General features: G+C 33.9%; 1 long non-coding RNA gene across 1 annotated transcript in view; it reads left to right on the forward strand.

Annotated features, from left to right (window-relative positions):
* Positions 1-1251: 1251 nt before the first annotated feature.
* The window catches only part of LOC110028726, a 27147-nt gene continuing 11919 nt past the window's right edge, over positions 1252-16479 (forward strand). Inside the window, exons 1-2 of the long non-coding RNA XR_002294451.1 lie at positions 1252-1333; positions 1423-1526. This is a non-coding gene — a long non-coding RNA (uncharacterized LOC110028726). The remainder of the gene's footprint in view (positions 1334-1422; positions 1527-16479) is intronic.

The raw sequence follows: 16479 nt of genomic DNA on the forward strand, positions 1-16479 counted from the left end.
AATATATTGACTTTGGTTTGAACTTGAACTTAAACCAAAATTTAAAATATTGGTTAGGCCTATTTATTATTATTTCCTAAAAAAAAAGTACATACCATACCACACAATTCGTAGGTATTTACATGCCTAACCCATAAAAATTTAATATTTATATTTATCACACTTTGTGTCATAAACTTAGGCATTAAAGGGATATTCCACTATTAAGAAATTACTAATACTGCTATTTTTTTTATGATATTAAGGATTTAAGGGTTAAATATGTGTAAATATTAAGATTTAGGTATTAGATATGTACATTGTACTCGGAAGTGTACAATGTGCTGGTGATGATTCTCAGTCCTATGGAACGTCTTAAAATTTGGTGGTACGAAGCCCTTAGGGTAGGGTACGCAATCAAACTACTCTGGGTATGGTCTACCCCTTGAAACTGATGCACCACCATTGAACTAGGTTAAGACTTAAAATTAGAACCATACATTTCAATAAAGTCTATTAAATTCGTTGTTTGATGTTAATGAATTAAAAATGTTTATTAATGAATATGTTTTGAATTATAAATTTTAATTAAAATAGCTTATGTTATTATTATCATTTATTTATTTTTTTTGTTGAATTCAAATGCTCAAAAGATAATATTTTATTTTTCTTTTTATTTGGTACTATTTTCATTCATGTACTTCTGGCAATATTCAATTTTTTTAAATGCATAAAATAATAATAAAAAAATTGATATAAGATATTAAATAAAATATTTTTAGTTCATTGTGAGCTGTTTATTAAATAATAAATAGATATGCTTATGAACATAAATAAAGAAATGGCTTATTATTCAAACTTGCCAATTATTATCTTATTAAAAAAATTAAAATTATACAATTATATATATCATTAAAAATAAATAAGTTTTATTTCAAAGTAATCATGGAATACTTTTTGCATGCCTTTTTATTTACATATATTTATATATCCAATATTTAAAATTTATATTTTGAATTTATCACTATTTTAAAATTTAAAAAATGAAATACATATTCAAAGTGCGAGAGAGAGAGAGAGAGAGAGAGCGAGAGGGAGAGAGAGACGGGTCACTTTATTCATGCATTGTGGGAACAGTTTTAACAACCACCCAAATAACTAAATTGATGTGTCTATTGAATGAAAATTACATTATAATACAAATGAAATATAATGTATGAGTGTATCAGGTTCGAACGGCTATGTCTACCGATCACATAGGAGATGTTTCTGTCGAGGAAACAGGTCGGTCAATTTCGGTCAGAGGCTTGTTGATCGACAGGTCAATTGCCTAGGTCCGTAGAAGGATTGAGTGGTATGTATGTAATATTAAAAATTTAGATGTAAGATACAAAAATAAGAAGAATTTGGTGGTATTTATGTAAATCACCCTTTCATTTATAGCCCCAGTTTATTCTGAAATACGGGACATATCAGAACCCTATTCGAAGTCGCGGAAACCCTAGAGAGATCGGCGAAGGATTCTCACAGCGGCAATGAGGGCGAAGGTAATTTTTTTTTTTGGTTTAAATGAATCAGTTATAGTTCTCAGCTTCTGCAAATATCAATAGTTATGCCAATCCTGTCTTCTTAATTTAAATATCATGTCCGTAAGATCGAGTTCTCATAAGCGTTTCCAGGTCTTTCCGCTTTAATAAGTATTTCTGAATGGTTATGATTTTTCTCATAAAATTTTATTGAAAACAGAGAACACATTGACACATACGTCCTGTTGTCTGGGATTAATGTTCGGATTTAATGTGCATCTTGAACTTGTTATTGTTGTTCACTCTGTTTCTTATATGTGGTTTATGAATCCTGTCAATAATCACTACTAAATTGACTGCTATCATTTACAATTTACCTGCGGACATGTTTAGGTCTTTATGATGGAGGTGCGTCAAGTTATTTTTTCAAGTTCTGCAATTTTTGTGTTGAGGAATTGCATACATGCACCTATGCTTTTTTTTATGCTACCAAACTCATGTACTTTGCCCATTCCACGTTAAAACCGCGAGTTTGGTAGCATGTTTTAACCGCGAGTTTGGTAGCAAGTTCTGCTATCATTTCTGAATGTGTTTCTTGAACAATAGGAGCGAGAGAAGTTATCATGCTAAATTTGCCTTATGTCTTACTTTGATGTTTTATGTTACTTTCATTTCATGTTTTATGATAGTTTGATGACTTGGTCAATTGATATTTACATTATATTTTTGTATTGTTTGTGGCTTATGCAATTTGTTATTTTTTATAGATGTAATTTTAACTTTTTATCATATTAGGATATATATATTATTTTTATCCATTTATTTTCACTTATGCAATTTTGAAACTGTGAGCCTTATGCCTCAAAATGCCTCAAGACTTGTGTCTCACCTCACAAACGAGTAACTACTCCATACGCCAATTATGTATTTTTAAACATTGTATAAATTTTAAGTTGACTTGCAAAAGCTAAAAGAATGTTAAATAATTAGAGAAATAACATTTAATATTTTTCAATAATAAATATTCAGGGTTTTAATTATAGTATGGTGAGTCATGCAATGAAGCTGTGGAACGTAGTACTTAAGACAACCATAGAAAAGTTATCTTGGTATTATAAATCAATTTAATTATTTGTCAAATAGATGTATTATGAATTTGACAACTGTGCTGAGGGAATTATTGAAGTATAAAAGGAGCAAAGAAAGATCTTTATATGATTAATTTAGTGTGAAACATGCAAAAAGGATGTGTTAAATAATTGTTGAAGTTATCAATATGTGCATGCAACATTAACTGATATTGGGTGACCATAGAGATGTTAATCACATTTAATTTATAAGGATTTGTATTATTATTGTTAGTAATGGAGATGCTTAAAATGGTAGTTTAAAATGCGATGCCTTTGCGAATGGCTTTTAACGATGACATGGTTTTCATGATGAAAGCATTATTAAAAGTAGTAAAAAAGCTAAATTGATGGAGATAATGTGTAAAAGTTAAAGAGCTTAGGATTGCTAGGACTAAGAGCACATGCACGCTATGATGTTTTAGTGCGTGATATTATTATTTATTAGCCAATATTAGTAGTTCATATAGTTACACATGTTTGATTGGTTATTTATCTTGAATTTATCTCATCGAAGATTTGCAAAACTTATACAGCTAGGGTAAAATAGAGAATATCTCGGAGAAGAATATCTTGGAGATTTTAATGGATAAATTTTAGAAAATTAAAATTATGCCTATCTTGTTGTATGGATTTAAGTGTTAAACAATAAAAAAAATCATTGATAAATAACTATGACATTGTTGAATTGAGAATATTAATATGAATGCCTAGGAAAATCAGAAAAATGGAAAGGAAACTGAATATGAGATAGGTATCTAAGAAAAACAAATTGTAGCGCTATATTTGAGCCATATTTAATGTGAGATAATATGGCTAGTTACATTATAAGCACCATCATAAAATTTTTATTAAAGTTTATAAATATATGTTATAATAAAAAAATTGAATTGATTATAGAGTTAAAAGGGTGTGAAATATTATTGAGAAAAATTTGCTTTTCAAGAGTGAAAATATTATGTCTCTAGATTCTTGTAGTATCATTATCTCCTTCAATAAGGCCCTTAATCTAGAGATTAGGATTAATTAAGCTATAAAATACGAAAAAAATATTACTGAAAGCTTTATATAAAATAATCATTTATTATGATTATTGTACATGTGATTAATTTTCCTACTGAAAGATCAATGTCATCTCCTTTAATATTTCTTCAAGCGTGTATTAGATTAAAAGATGATTTGTAATTACAATATATATTAACATATGAAGTTCTTAAGAAATTTACATCTACAATAAATCATTTTCATGAATTTGAACTTAAATTAACCAAGATTTTAAATTCAATGTGAAATCATTTATGCATCCGAACATCTAATGACAACTATTGTAGTTAATGAATTAATCTACTAATTTGATAATGCAACATTTATGTTAATTTTATTTTTTAGTTCTTAGTTTTTCAATATATCCATATATTAAACTAATCATGTGGAGAAAGCTAAGTTGCATCAATGTTTTAGACAATTTGTTCTTTGAAAAATGCCCAAATTATGAAATTCAAAATTCCTTCTTTTTGGGAAATTCTTAAAGTTCCTAATTTATCAGCATTTATCCTTAAGCATTTGACTTAAATTTCCTTTTGCAGTATTATATCATTTTTTATGGCTTGTTTGCTTTCAATTTTTTAGTAGTGCATTTTCAACTTTTTAAAGTTATAGGTTTTTATCAATCTCTTAGGGTCCATAAGTGTTTTATTATTTTATTTTTTTTATTATTGTCTTACATCATCCTAATAGCTCTTATGACAATTTTAAGTTAACTTTTGATTTGAATGGGAAGGGAGACAAGGTATTGGTAGATAAAAATCTGGAGAGGTTTCTTACAACAGACCATTAGAACTTGATTGCATGAAAGCATAACATTTAAGTTAATGTAGTGCATTGATACAAATACCTGTAGATTAGAAATTTAAGGAAGCTCTTGCTTTAGATCAACCGTCAATGTATTTGGTTTGATTTTATTTCATTAATTAACTACAAATGCTTTGGATTCTTTCCTCTTCCATCTTGTGAATTAGTTTCCAATACTAGACTATATTTTATTTTATTTTTAATATTTGAGGATTAAATTGTTTCTACAATAGATATTGTGATTTTTGTTAGTGTTTGATCCGAAAAAATCTAGTGCCACTGATCTTGTGGGAAGTATTGTTATCTTGTGGGAAGTGTTGTGATTCAAAAAAAATATTTATCATATTTTTTATTTATATCAATAGATGGCCACTTGTTTTATTTTGACTTTGGAATTCTGAATTCCCAAATTTGATTTGTGTGGTTTTATACATTGCATCATTTATGCACGTTAGGAAACCTCAGGCCCAAGACAATCTACGTTTGATGGGATTCTTAAAATTGGGGTGTCAACTATTGAATTAATTGATAGAATTTGAGCCACCCCCGATTTGACCTTGAGCTTAATTAATTGATAGAATTTGAGCTGAAGCTCGATTCTACTTTTTTTTATTAGCCTCGCAAGTTGGGTTATTTATTTTGGAGAAGAAATAATAATTCTGCTTCAAGCACTTGTCACAATAAAATGATAAAAATGAAAAATCAATTGATAAAGGAGGTAAAATATAATTTTTTTATTTTTTTTTTGAGAATTTTATGTTTACACTCTTAAAGTCAAAAACATGTTAAGTAAATTTTATTTTCTTTTTTAAAATGAACCTACTTAGAAGCTCATTTTTAGCTTGTTACCTCAAGTTGAGCTCGAGCCGCCTCAACCAAGTACGACCCAGTTAATCTAAATTTGATTACAACTGACCATGAAGGGGTTTTTTTAAGACATAAAGCCATAAAAATGCTAAAATACTCTCAATAATTGAAGCACACGATAAATAAAAGAATATTTACGAAGATTCTATTTTTTTTAAATGACTCATAAGTTCTAATTAAATCTTCTTCAGTTCATTGCTTAATCATCATGAAAGTCATATCGATTGGTAGGAGCTAAGTAATAGTCAAGTGATGCGACCAAAATGTTAGGAAGTATCGCAATAAACGTAAGTACGTGTCGGTCAAATAGTATACAAAACTGAAAATCTCTGCATCAATCCCAAGAGGAACGATTAAACTCCCAAATATGGAAAAGTTCTAGTTTACTAGTTTTGACTATAGCCTTAAGGTTTGAAATTTGGTGAGTTTAAAATTTTTAATATTAATTTTTACAAAAAGTAAAACCTATATTTAGTTTTGAGTTTGAACAAGTGATATAAAACTCCCTTGAATTGGTCATATCCAAACCAAATCTTTCTCAATGACCAATGATGTTGACAATCATGAATAACAATTTCCCTTAGCCGCTCAAAGTTGGTATAAGAAAATTGGGGTTTTATATTACTGTTAGTCCCCTAATCATGCAAAAATTTTAGTGTTCGTAAATTTTTTCTACACGATAGCACCATCCTAAGAGCAATATTCTTTTTCACTTAGAGTAGTGTAGGTTAATCTAATTGTTCCACTTGCTTACTCGCTAGTTCACAATTTATTTTAACTTAAGTGATCAGTTTATGAGTAAATTACAAGCAAAAAGTTAAACTATTAACTTATAAATTACATGCAAACGCATATCAAAGACTTCACCGATTGCATAGAATCCAATTCAAGGGAGAGAGAAGTTTAAGTCGTACTTATTGCGGTTGAACACAACATAATTTTTATTGCAAAATTAAAGTTTAACAAAGAACGATCTCGCCAATGTTCTGATACGATCGTCAAAATCAACACACTTTTCTACAGAAATTAGGGCAAACACAATATTTCTTCAATAATACAAACAACTCAACTATAATACAAAGATAAAAGTCTACAATTCGAGAGGTAGATGATCTATCCCAAATCTTAAACTTAAGACTTACAATCCAATTTCGTGTGTAAACATAACCCTAGACATAACAAGTCTATTTATACCCAACAATAATAATAATAAAGACTAAATTGACCTTAGATATACAAAATACAAATTTGCTCTTAGGCTAGGCACCAACATAATAATACTCCTCGCCAAAAGGCATATTGTTCTCAAGGTGGAAAAAAATGAGTGTTCCTCCCCCCCTCCCCCTTCCCCCACAGCTCTTTATTTTTTCATTCTCTTTCTCCTTGTCATGCACTATGAAAACTTGTAATTTTCGATCCTTGCAGCGGTGTCCTGAGGTTAACTTCTCATCACACCGAAAACATAACCCCTTAGCTCACTTCTCCTGAATTTCTGTCTCTGTCAGACAATTGAGTGTTGCCCCTGGTTGTGGTCTATTATTCGTGTCTCGTGCATCCTCCCTCTGGACTAAAATTGTTTGAGCTTTTGGTATCGTCGCGGTTGTGGTAGTTCAGTTCAACGTTTCATATGTGTTGCTTCTGTTGGCTTTCTTCATCTGATTCTTGTCCTGTACCATTTGAGTTAGCTCCAACGTCTCTCGCAATCCCCACAGTCTCAATAATCAGAGTGATGTTTGTATGTTGGGCTTTAGGCCTTTAATGAAATTTTCCTTCAATCTTGCTTCAAAAATTTCCCCAGTCGTCCCGACAATAGTTCAAATATTTTCCTGTATTCCATGACAATTCCCCTCCTAAGTTAAGACATAGAATTGTTCGTGTAGGTTTCATTCCCAAATTGCTTGGAAACGTTCTAACAAACAATACTTGAATCCTCCCACGATGGATCGAGTATCTAATCCCCCTCTACTGAAATCGGGCTGCAGTTTTTCCTTCAAAACATAACCCTGCTGCCATCTGTTTCTCCTCCTATCTAGCTCATTAGCCACGAAGTATCATTTCGCTCGATACCCTCATCCATGTGCATCTTCCCTCTTGAAGATCGGCATCTTCAACTTCCTAACTCTAAAGTCTCCACCTAACTTCATCTACCTCCGTTGTTTCCCCATAGGTATCGAGGTTTAAACTCCCTCCGATCTTAGCCATATCCCCTCGCTACTTCTCTTCTTTGTGCTACTCCATATTTCTTGCATAATTCCTTCTCCATATTTCAGTCCAATCACCTCCATCAGAAATCTCTAATGCACCCCCAATCAGATCCCTGGGAGGAGGTTCTTGATGGTGGATGCTTTCCTCCTCGTGCTCCTCTAGTTCGATCTCTCTCTTTCGATTTAGCCAATAAACATCCGGTCAAGCCTTGGGTAGCGTTTGCAAATTGATCTGCCGGCGGGATCTTAGATTTCATCTCAGTAAGCTTCTTTATGATCTCTCAAATTTCTCTCATGCTCTCGAATCGGTCCTCCATTAGGTTCTCCATGGAAGAATATCTATCCTCTATGATGACGAACCTTTCTTCCATCGTATATCCAATTTGGCTGATATCTTCTTCTAGTTTCTTCTCCAAATCTTCTGTTTTCTTTACTCCCTTACACTCTTGAAAATTTTCAATCACAAAGGCAAAATTATTGTACTCTGAAATCTTGTCGTTTGCTCAACAGGTTGATGCGATTCAGATAGAAAGAACCACAACACGATTAGATCACACCTCGTACATTAGCTATCACTTCTACATCCTCAAATCAAATCAGAAGACAAATGATGAACTGCATGCAATGATCCGGTCGGCTCGCAACAAGCTCAAGTCGAGATTGTATCTCGTCAATTTAAGCTGCAATCCTTCATGTAGAAACCTTCCCCTTGTACGCTGCAAGCTTTGATTCGTGTGGTTTTCTTCCCTTTCCTTGGTGTCGAAGCCTTCCCCGTACGTAGCGATCACGTGTGGTTCGTCGTTGCTTTCCCAACAAACTATGATTCGCGGGCTCGTTGCTTTCCTTCTCATGAAATCCTTCCACGTACGCTGCGGAAGTGAAAGATGGAGTTTCGGGTCTTGATAATCTGCGATTCTTCCGCATTGTTTAATTTCGCACGATTTGTTTTCCATGCTTGGAGCTTAACCCGAAACTCTCGTATTCGTCCTATCCTTTCATCCAGTAAAAAAGACCCAAACTTTGGTTTATGAATACTGCGATCACGTCAATCCGGGAGAGATCGGGTCTTTGTACGCTGATCCAAACTCCACCCAAACTTTTCGTTCGATCGGAATGAAGGCTCTTTACACTGAAATTGTTGCCCAAGAAGCGATGATTTACATCAGCTTCCATCAAATCGATCAATCATCTCTTCTCTCGATCTAGTTCCCAAAATTTTGATTTCTGACACCAATTTGATACGATCCAATGTCAAAATTGATATGTTTTTCCACAGAAATTAGAGCGAACACACTGTTTTTTCAATAATTCTAACAACTCAACCAACATACGAAGATAAACAGCTACATTTAGAGAGTTGGGCGATCTGTCCCAATTCCTACAATTTGAGAGGTAGGAAATCTCTCCCAAGTCCTAAACCTAAGACTCACAATCCAATCTCATGCATAAACCTAACCATAGATATAACAAGCATATTTATACCCAACAATAATAGTAATAAAAGTCTAAATTACCCTTAGGTATAGAAAAGACAAATTTGTCCTTAGGATAGACGGCAACGTAACATGTTCTCCACTGATTCACATGAACTTATAACGAAATACCTGAGCTTTACACCGTTTTGAGTACAAAAATAGATGCACACCTACCCTTACACTTATTCTCACTCACAAGAGCACCCATTCACACTCACAACACTCCACTAGATTCTTTATTTGAAATGTTTTGCCTGCTCCCGAGTATTCTCTTTCTCCCTTTCGTTGGTCTCCAATTCTCTCCTCTCTTGTTGGCTCGTATTAGACATTTTTTTAAACTCTTTTGATACTAAACGACACAAATTGAGGTGTCCGAACAGAAGTACCGCTCTTACGGGCACCTAGGCGCTTAGAATTGGCACCTAAACGTCTAGGCCTCTGCTTCTGGGTGTCTACTGCCCTGGTTTCTGGTGACTAAGCACCCAAAATTGATGTTTAGGCATTGGTTCAGCCAATTTTGAGTCATTTTGCCCTCTAACATGCCTAATTACTTGTACACTACATTTATATCCATAATTATCATGGAAAAAATATAAATGACATAAATAATATAAAATAATATAAAAATATTTTTCACATTTGATACACATCAAATACCCCCAAAATTAAATATTACTTGCTCTCAAATAATTTCAAAAGCTAAAATTAGAATTGGAAAGTAAATTATTTAGATTCTGTATTTTGTTATATTAGGTTTATTGTTTTCGTAATTTGAATTCCTAGTTGAATGGGAAAATAATATTTATTGCTTTCTTAATTTAATTTCCTAGTTATTACTTTCCTAGTCGGGATGAGAATACAATAATGTAATTTGTTATTTAATGAAGTAATGAGAAAAAATACGGTAGTTTTTCTTTGGTTGTCAATTCAACTTTCTTTCAATTACCGTTGGTGAGCCTTCCAACACTAGAGAGTGATTCTACATTAACCATCTCTTGAGATCCATGAGATATTGACTTGAGGGAACGACACCAATTTTTTTTTTTCTCTCGTAGGACATATTGAAGCAAAATACCCAAACCCCTTGCACTTACAACATTTTGGTCCGTCGTCCATAAGTTTGGATTTTCCTCTTTGGTCACTCACCGTGTCGTGTCTACCCTGGTCAGTGGGTAGAGATGGTTTCTGTTATTGCTGTGTTGATGCTCGTTCCTGTTTGGGATCCGTAGATGACATGCATATTTCGTTGGAGAATTCCAAGTGCTTTTCAATGCGTAAAGCCAATTGGTAGACTTCATCAACATTTAGGATTTGTGCTATTAGCATCTCTTTTCGCAGCTCATTACGTAACCCCATGCGATATCGAGCTAGAGTTTGCTGTTCGTTTTCCACCACCTTGCTGCAGACAATCAATTCATTAAAGTGGTTTGTGTATTGGTCGACAATCATATTCTTTGCCTTAGTTGCAGTTTCTCTTCAAACATCATTTGCTCGTAGTCAATAGGTAAATATTTATCCTTTAGCCGCTTCTTCATTTCTTCCCAATTGGACACTGGCGCTCGTTGAGTACGACGTAGTTGTTCTTCCAAGCTACACCAAGCTCGTGCATATCCTTTTAATTTCATACGGACATAACGTACCTCTCTATCTTCGGAAACAAAAAACCAATCAAAAAAATCCTCAATAGTCGTCAACCAATCTTCAAAAGCATTGGGGTCCAATTTTCCAAAAAAGTTCGGAATATCGACCTTCATGCCCTTGGTTAGTTCATCACGAGGGTTACGATCGAAGCCACGTCGTCCTCGTTCCTTGGGAATTTCACAACCATTTCGTCCAGAGCGAGCTTCACGCTCACCAAATCCCCTGGAATTGTCATCCTCTTCATTATCGTCTACTTCAGCTTCCGAAGGAGGCCCATGCATCCTTCTATTATGAGGCACAAACTCTTCTCGGGTTTAATGCTCCTCCATGGTATCCAATCTAAGAATGATTTCTTCTAGAATCGATGCCAGTTGGGTGATCTGTGTTTGTAGCTGGGCTAGATCAGTGTTTTGGTTTTGGTTATTTGACATATTGTAAGAGTTACCATTACAGGTTACCGACATGAAATATTTGATTTTCTTAAAGCAGGAAAACCGCTCTGATACCAAATTTGTATCGTTCCCTCAACTCAATATCTCATTGATCTCAAGAGATGGCTAATGCAAAATCACCCTACAATGTTGGAAAACTTACCAATGGTAATTGAAAGAAAGTTGAATTGACAACCAAAGAAAAACTACATCTTTTTTTCTCATTACTCCATTAAATAACAAATTAATTACTGTATTCTCACACAACTATGAAAGTAATAACTAGGAAATTAAATTAAGAAAACAATAAATATTATTTTCTCATCCAACAAGAAAAGCAATAACTAGGAATTCAAATTTCAAAAGCAATAAACCATAATAAAATACATAATCTAAGTAATTAACTTCCAAAAACGTGAACTTTCCGAAACTCCTTTGTGATTGCACGGATTATGGAATTAAATTATCACCCTCCTGGATTTGCCTTTGCGTTGATATCTGCCTCCATATTTTCTTCCGGATTTGCATCATAATAGACCCTCAAAGAGGATTAAACCTTATTATGAAAGAAGTTGTTAAGAAGGAGATATTGAAGCGGTTAGATGCATACATTATTTACCTTATCTCAGATAGTGTCTGGGTTAGCCCATCCATTATATACCTAAGAGGGGAGAGTGATTGTAGTAGTGAATGAGCAAAGTAAATTAGTACCTCTACTAGACATGTCACTGGGTGGCGAATATGCATCGACTATAGAAAACTAAACTTAGTCACTAGGAAATACCATTTCCCCTTACTCTTTATAGACCAGATGTTGGATATGCCAGCTGGCAACCCTTTTTTCTGTTTTTTAGATGGGTATTCAGGGTACCATCAGAGTCCCATGGCTCTTGAGAATCATCATAGGATCACATTCACTAACCCTTATGGGACTTTTTTCTTTAGAAGGATGCTCTTTAGACTGTGCAATGCGTCTGCCACATTTCAGCTTTACATGATGTCCATTTTCTATGATCTGATTAAAAAAAAAATAATTGAAGTATTTATGGATGATTTCTCTTTTTTGGCCCTTCGTTCGATTCTTGCCTAGATCATCTTGCAGAGTTTTAAGATGTGAAACCAACTGTTTTGAATTATGGAAAATGTCAATTTATGATTTTAGAGGAAATTGTTTTGGGACATAAAATTTCTAAGAGGCGTATGGAGGTAGATCCAGAAAAGATACAGGTTATTGAGAAACTTTTCCCACTCACTTCTGCGAGGGGAGTTAAGGGTTTTTTTGGCCATGCTAGGTTCTATAGGTGATAGATTACAGATATTTTCAAAATTACCAAACCCTTATACCACTTATTGGAAAAAGATATCATATCTTATTTTGATAAGGAATGTCTAACTGTTTTTAATATTTTAAAAGAAAACAGAGTCACTGCATCTTTTTCATTTGATTGGGAGAGTCATTTCGAATTAATGTGCATGTTATTGATTATATCATGGAGGCAGTGTTAGGCTAGAGGAGAGATAAGGTGTTTAGAGCTATACACTATACCAGTAAGAGCCTTAATAAGGCAAAAATTAATTACACTCACTGAAAAGGAGTTTTTGGCCATAGTATATGCTTTTTGACAAATTTAAACCCTATTTGATTGGAACTAAATGCACTGTTTTTACTAATCATTCAACGATTTGATATTTGATTTCTAACAAGGACGCAAAACCATGATTGATCGGTGGGTTCTATTGCTGCAAAAATTTGATATTGAAGTGGTGGATGGAAAAGGTTTTGAAAATCAAATGATTGATCACTTATCTAGGCTTGATCAAGGGAATTTTTATGCTTTTGATGAGGATATTAATGAAAATTTTTCTGATGAGCAACTCATTATTGTTTCTGATTTGAGTACTTCGTGGCTTGATGAAGGGAATTTTTATGCTTTTGATGAGGATATTAATGAAATTTTTTCTAATGAGCAACTCATTATTGTTTCTGATTTGAGTACTTCGTGGTATGCAAATATAGTGATTTCTAACCATTCAGCGATTCGATTTCTGATTTATAACAAGGACGCAAAACCACAATTGATCAGGTGGGTTCTATTGCTGTAGAAATTTCATATTGAAATGGTAGATATAAAATGTTCCGAAAATCAAATATTTGATCACTTATCTAGGGGGAATTTTTATGTTTTTGATGAGGATCTTGATGAAAATTTTTCTAATGAGCAACTCATTATTGTTTCTGATTTGAGTACTCTGTGGTATGCAAACGTAGTGAACTTTATTGTTAGTGATATTACCCTATGATCTGTGTTGTATCACCAGAGAAAAAAAAACATATTTATGATGTCAGCTATTATTTTTGGGATGACCCTTACTTTTATAGCAAATGTAAAGATCACGTGATTAGAAGATGCCTACCTTTAGAAGAGACTGAAGATGTTATTAGAAAATGTCATGATTCTGAATTTGGAGGGCATTTTGGAGTTTATAAAATTGCTTCTAAGATATTACAATCAGGATTTTATTGGTTTACTTTATTTTGGGATGTAATTGATTATATTAAAACATGCGATAGATGTCAAAGAGTATATAATATTTCTAAGAGAGATGAAATGCACTTAAACTTTACTTTGGAAGTTGAAATTTTTTATGTTTGGGGTTTAGATTTCATCGGACCCTTTACACCTTGACTATTAAACTTTTTCATTCAAGTAGCTGTGGATTATGTCTCAAAGTGGATGGAGGTGGTAGCTCTACCCAATTGTGATGCCCAGAGCGTATCCAAGTTTTGAGGAAAAATATATTTTCCAGATATAGAAGCTTAGGGTAATAATAAGTGATGGGGGGAGCCACTTTGAAAATAGAAAGATTGAGACATTGTTTTTAAAGAATGGAATTAATCATAAAGTATCCACAATGTATCACCCTCAAACAAATGAATTGGCGGAAGTATTTAATAGGAAAATAAAGAAAATCCTAGAAAAGACAGTTCACCTTAATAGGAAAGTTGGGCTTTAAAACTTTACGATGTTTTATGGGTCTATATGACTGCTTATAAAACACCCATAGAATTGTCCCTATATAGGCTTATATTTGTTAAAACTTGTTATTTGCCCGTTGAATTGAAACATAAGGCCTTTTGAGCTGTTAAAAGAGTTTAATTATAATATAAATGATGTTGTTGAGAAACAATTAATATAACTAAATGAACTTGATGAGATTAGGGAGGAGTTTTATGAAAATGCCAAGATATACAAGATTGAAAATATTTCCAGGAAAACTTAAATCCAGTTGGTCAGAACTATTTGTTGTAGTGAAAGTTTACCCTTTTGGTGCTATAGATATTGCTGATCAAAAGAGTGTAAGAGTTTTTAAAGTTAATGGACAAAATCTTAAATTGTACATTTAGGGGGAGATAAACCTGGATTTAGGGAGGTAATGACATTGGGTCAACCTAATTAGAATAACTGACAGTGTCTGGCTAAGGACAACAAACTAAGCGCTTCTTGGGAAGCAACTCAAGTTTATGCTTGCGATTGTTGTTTTATGTTTTCATTTTCTTGTATTTGTTTTGTTGTGTTTTTAGTATTGTTTGCTTATTTTTCATTTGTTAGTGTTGTTTGAGATGATTTGTTGTGAAATTGTTGTGTAGTTAGAAACATTTTGTAAAATGAGACGAATTTGGCTGAAGTTAGTCTGACGCCTAGGTGCCGCCCTTTGGGCGCCTAAGCGTCGATCACTCGGTTTTGGGTGCCTAGGTGCCACTATCGTTATGCTAGGGCGTCGCATTTGAGTCCTGTGCTTGGGTGGACGCCTAGGCCCGACCCTTTGGGTGTTTAGGCGCGCCGCTTTGTAATGCAGCTTTTTAGCGTTGTTATCGTGGCGCTGGGGCACCTCACTATTCCCATTTCAGATCTGTTTGGACGCTTAGACGCCAACATCCCAGTGCTTAGGCGCCCATATCTGTTTAAAAGCGAAAATTGTTGCTTTTTAGCTCATTTGATCCCGTTTTTTTTCGCTTGTATGCTTCTCCTTCCTCTTATGAGCATATTAGGGCATCTGCTTTCTTTTGATATTCTCTTGATCCAGGGATTTCAATGGGTAGATCTTGCATTTCTAAGGTAAATATTGCTCTCCATTTCTCTTTCCTTCAATTTTATTTGGTGATTTTTAAGTCTTTATCTTGAGATCTTGATTTGACTGTGATTTACTCATTCAAAACGTAAAAACCTGTATTTTGACCTTCGCATCTCTTGCTAGACACGTCAATTATTTGATAATTTCCTTCATTGGTCTTTGGCACCCAAGACTAAAGGTGAAAAATCTAAATCATACTTCGATATCAACATGAGCTCAAAAGCAGAATAACGATATAACGAATTCTTGGTATCGAAGAAATTCATTTCTGAGAGAGAATTTTCATCACCAGGAGGGGAGGTAGAAACTATGATAGGTACGAGAGATTAGGAGGAATTTTGCTTCAATACTAGTGTTGCAGTGATTCCTATTGTGCGGGAATTCTACGCAAATCTTTCTAAAGCTACCAACGATTTCGTCTATGTTAGAAGGAAGCATGTGGATTTCTCTTCGAAGATCAATGCTTTGTATTCTTTGCGAGATTTTCCTGATAGTTTCTACTCCAATTTTACTGTCTATTCTGATTTAGTGGAAATTTTAAACTTCTTAACTGATGGTAGGTGTGTGTGTGGATGGTGAGGAATGATATCAAAATTAATTTACCTTCCTATGCTTTAAATGCGGTCTTAAAGCTTGACATTATTTTATTTCTGCCAAGCTTCTTCCCCCGACAAATTTGAGTGAAGTTACTAGGGACAGGGCAACATAAATTTTTTTTTTTTTCAAAAGATAAAATCCATAGATATAGGATCCCTAATCCATCATTCTATTCTAAATATGACAAAAAAAGAGATCTACTATCGGTCTTGGCCACCTCTCTACTGTTTCCACTCTGTGTCAAAACTTTAGCGTTGCCTTTGAGAGTTTGGAGGAGCAACTCCACCCCTTAAAGCCCATTTCTAAAACAAATATTGGGATTTATAGGTGACATGCAATATTTGGGCAAGGTGAAAGCTCCTCCCGATCTTCCACTTCTACTTTGTGACCTCGACTCTCTACTTCTATGACTTTGTTGACCTCAATTTTCGTGAGGTCTAGTATTTCTCGTAGGAGTCAGGATCTAGCCTTAGGGGTTTTCCTGCGACTATCTTAGAACCTTAGAAGTGGTGCCCGCCTCGTTTTAGTTCGACCTATTTCCGTCCTCTTTTGGAGGTTTCGCGTGTGTGGTATCGACTTCTAGCACTTAGAATGATGAAACCGACATGAGGAAGCCCAAAATGGATTCCTATAGGACCTTTCCGAGC

This window comes from Phalaenopsis equestris, unplaced genomic scaffold (assembly GCF_001263595.1).
Source record: "Phalaenopsis equestris unplaced genomic scaffold, ASM126359v1 Scaffold000522, whole genome shotgun sequence".
NCBI classification, from domain to species: domain Eukaryota; kingdom Viridiplantae; phylum Streptophyta; class Magnoliopsida; order Asparagales; family Orchidaceae; genus Phalaenopsis; species Phalaenopsis equestris.